Below are 4,847 nucleotides of genomic sequence, written 5' to 3'. Positions count from 1 at the left end.
TTTTAGGTATATTATTGATATACTTTATGGTAAGGTCTTTTTCACCTTTATCGATCCTCACTGATAATTCTTCTCGCAGTTTTTTCAATTGATCGCGTTGGTATGGGGTCATATCGGAATATATTCTGACAGGCTTAGATACCTTATTCTTATTCTTTAATATATTTGTTGCACAGCGCTTGTTATCAAGGACAAGTTTGATTGGTCGTGGTTTTTGAAAGTCACTGTGGTTAGGTTTACCGAGGCGGATTATTGTAACTATCTCAGGCTCAGGAATCGGTATTGTGGCGAATGTTTGAGTTATCAGCTTTTTATCATGAGCTTTCCTTTCTTCTGGAGAAGTTGCTTTTGATTCTGGTATTCCATAAAGAATGACATTACTACTTCGTTTCTTCCTTTCTTGAATTTCACCGATTACAGTATCTAAGTTAAGCACGTTTGATTGAGAAGTCTTCAGTTCCTCCACCTGCTGTTGCAAATCCGTTACCATTTTACGTAGTTCAGGAACTTGCCTTAAGCCCATTTCACAGTCATCACAAAGATAAGATAACTTTGGTGCCTGTTTTCGGTAGTTCGGTAGCCGATAAATTGCTGCATTTATTGCATATAAGCCGCTTGCAACCTTTACAGGGAACTTTAACGCTTTTTTCATCAATCTTGGCATGACATTTAAAACACTGTGGCATGTTTTATTTATTTTTTTTTTTTCTTCTTAGAATTGGTAAAATTTATTAGATGTTGCAACACTAATATAATAATGGCAACTCGATACTAAATATGGCAATCCAGTATTGTCTATGCTTCTAACTTCCGGTGGAGTGGTACGCTATTGACAACCAATGTCACAATTGAATATGAGTAAAAATGTAGGTAGTTAAGAAATATATTTTACAAATTTGTCAGCTTATTTTCAAGCACTTTTCACACTGTTTACTGTATTTTAGGCACAAAGTTTCACTTCTCGTTGATTTTTATTGTTATGTTCGTTAATATAATGTTTATCTCCAAATCCAAAACACTTTTAACTTCGATCGATCACTATTACGCACAGAAATTTATTTATTGTCGGGAACTTCGAAATACGATGATTCTCATGTGGCAGATGTTATACATCTGTTTCACTGATCGATTTTCTTTATGGACAAGTAGGTGAGCCTTCTGTGTCCTGCCAGACCGAGACATTTTTTTTTATTGTCCCCACCGGGAATCGAACCCAGGACCCCTCGGTTCTACGCTCACGTGTTACCACTGTACCAAGGAGGCGTCAAAGTATCTTATTTAGTACTCGTTAATTCGTAGTAGTTTAATAGATGTTATTATACATATAAACCTTCCTCTTGAATCACTCCATGTATTTAAAGAAACCCCTTCAAAATCCATTGCGTAATTGTAAAGATTTAAGCATACACTAGCTGGGACCCGCGGTTGAAACCGCGTTAGTCCGTATCCCGTAGGAATATCGGTATAAAAAGTGCCTATGTGTTATTTCAGTTGTCCAGCTATCTACAAAGCTATATTATTATTCACCAATAGATGTCAGGAAAAAAAAAATACCTAGCTAGATCGATTTATCGCCCCCGAAACCCCCTATATACTAAATTTCATGAAAATCGTTGGAGCCGATTCCGAGATTCCAATGATATAGGGACAAATATATAAGGAAAAGAAAGCGACTATGTTTTATACGATGCTAGCTTTTGCCCGCGGCTTCGCACGCGTTAATTCAGAGTGGTTTAATGGATGTTATTATACACATAAATCTTCCTCCTGAATCACTCTATTTATTAAAAAAAACCTCACCAAAATCCGTTGTGTAGTTTTAGAGATTTAATCATACATAGGGACGTAGGGATAGAGAAGCGACTTCGTTTTACTAGCTGCGCCCCGCGGTTTCATCCGCGTAAGTCTATATTCCGTAAGAATATAGGAATAAAAAGCCTATGCGTAATTCCAGTTGTCCAGCTATCTACGTACAAAATTTCATTACAATCGGTTTAGTAGCTTTGCGTGAAACAGTAACAAACATCCCTACTTACATACATCCATACATACTTAAAAACTTCGCGTTTATAATATTGGTATAATAGTTATTATATACTACTGCATATAAGCTTGTTTATTCAGGGCTTATTGACTATTTATTATTTTGTAGTAAAATTCTGGCTAATAATTAAAATTGGTCTTAATATATCGATATTTAGATAATAATTTATAAATATTGAAACTAGATTAAATATATAAAAGCATCAAGAGACTTTTATTTTACGTTATAAGCGGGTGACGAAGCGTCTCATGGTAAGCGATCACTACCATCCATAAACATTCGCAGTTGGTTAATGCTATTATTTTATCAAAGACTAGACGTACGTCCCGGCTCCGCTTGGATATCAAGATTCGTGTTATATCCCAAGCATCTAGTCGGGATAAAAAGTATCCTATCAACCAAGTCAGCTCATACCCTGACTATATACCAAATTTCGATATAACTATAAATACAAAAAAAAAAATTGTGGTGGATTATGGCCTGACCATCATAGGAAGCCTGTGTCCCAGCAGTAGGAATATGTATGGGCTGATGATGATGATGATGATATCAAAGTTCAGTAGTTTTAGCGTGATTGACGAACAAATAGCCAAAGAAACAAATAATATTAGTTTAATTGAACAGAAAATAATACAGTATATAATGATAATATATAACTAGGATAGCTATAGGATATAACTATATAGTGTTTCTTTGAAAGAGGATTATTATTTAAATTTTATTCTTCATTGACTTAACAAACAGCTATAATTTATATTATTACGCTATAATTTATATTTAGCAAATTAATATTATTACGAGATGAAATGCCGCTTTATGAAAAAAATTCTAAATAAATTAATGGCGATTAATTTATTCAGTAATAAATGTTTTAGACATAGACATTTGGCACTAGGACAAAAATACAGTGAGGAGAATATCAAATAGGTAGATAATAGATGCGAAAGTTTGTAAGGATGTGTGTATGTTTGTTGCTCTTTCACGCAAAAACTACTAAACCGATTGCAATGAAATTTGGTACATAGACAGCTGGACAACTGGAAAAATAAAAAGCTACTAACTACATAAAAGCTTTTTATCCCGATATTCCTACGGGAGACAGAATTACGCGGGTGAAACCACGGGGCGAAGCTAGTAACATTATAAATGCGGAAGTAACTCTATCCGTCTGTCTGTCTGTTACGCTTTCACGCCTAAACACACTATTTGAGAGCATTATGTGTACACATCATTTATGTCATAAATTTCCTGTAATCCTTTTTTTAATAAATATAATTCGCAAATATCCAATGGTATATCAAAGTATATATCCAATGGTATAAAAAAATATATTTGCAAACTTAAATTATAACAATAATGTTACATGTATTGAAAAAATTCGATTATGAATGAGTTGTTATGCTGAGTAACTAATTCATTTAAGCCTTAACCCAGTGACCCATTGTGATTTTGCGAACCTCGCTAAAACGTCACGTGGTCGTAGTCCAAACTTGATGTGTTTTGCACAATATAATTAAATAAAATAAAAAAGGTGTGTGTGCGATTCACACACGATAGAAGTGAAACTTCAGTAAATCAACAAAAGAATGAGATGAATATATATAAAATAGTATGTATATTTCTGTCTCATTCTTTGCCGGCTTCATTCTACACATTTTTGTATTTGCGTCTCTTACCTGTCGTTTTCTCTGTTGCATCAGGTTTTAAATCACAATAATTCTAAAGAAGTTTCACTTCAAAAATAAAAAACGTTTATTGAACAAATTGTACATCACATACAACATGAAACCCAGACTCCTAATATAGCTTTCGCTGTGTTTCAGGAGTCTATATCTTCCCGATACAGTACATAAAAGTTCAATTTAAGACAGACAGACAATATAATAACTTTAAAGATTTTATTTACTTTCTTCCTGATTTATCCCAAGGGAGCAATTAATCGGGATAAAAAGTACCCTATGACCCAAGTCAGCTTATACCCTGTCTGTATATTTCATCAAAATTCGTCTTGTAGTTTCGGCGTGATTGACGGACATACATCCAAACACATTGGATTGATACGATTGTGATTGATTATCCTTTATATTAGATAGTCTGATAGAGAACGATAAGCATGATTACCCCGACCGACCAATGAGCATTTTGAAGTTTCCATTCACTGTATATAAACATGTCTACATCATCACCATCATCATCAGCCCATATATGTTCCCACTGCTGGGATATAGGCTTCCTATGAGGGTTCCAGCCATAATCCACCAGGCTGGCCAAGTACGGGTTGGCAGATGTCACATGTCGTCGAACTTTTGATTCTTAGACATGCTGGTTTCCTCACGATGTTTTCCTTCACCGATATAAACATGTATAAAAATCTATATAGTGTCTAAGATATATTTAAAGTAGGACCTAAGTATTACGAATTACATAACGCATCTTTGATATTATGTAATAACATAATTTTAATTCGTGGCTTATCACAATCTTATAAGATTTATCTAAAACATATCTTGTTATATGGAACCAATATAATACACACCACGTACTTATATCAGCGATTTTGTATGTAAACTCTGGTTACATAGCAAAGTGACTGATAATGTAGAATTATGTTTAAAATATTGTGTTGTTGTTTATGTATTTGTGTAGTATTGGTAAGTTTTCTATATACTAGCATCCATTACACTTAAAATTCGTCTTGTATTTGAAAAATGATATTAGATGTATTTTAAGTAAGCCCTTTCACTTGATATCGTTTCGTTTATATTTATTTGATACTGAGGGAGTTGTCATAAAATATTTTATC

The sequence above is a fragment of the Zerene cesonia genome, chromosome 24, assembly GCF_012273895.1.
Source record: "Zerene cesonia ecotype Mississippi chromosome 24, Zerene_cesonia_1.1, whole genome shotgun sequence".
Lineage (NCBI taxonomy): Eukaryota > Metazoa > Arthropoda > Insecta > Lepidoptera > Pieridae > Zerene > Zerene cesonia.
The sequence above is the reverse complement of the archived record's forward strand: the minus strand, read 5'-3'. Positions refer to the sequence as shown.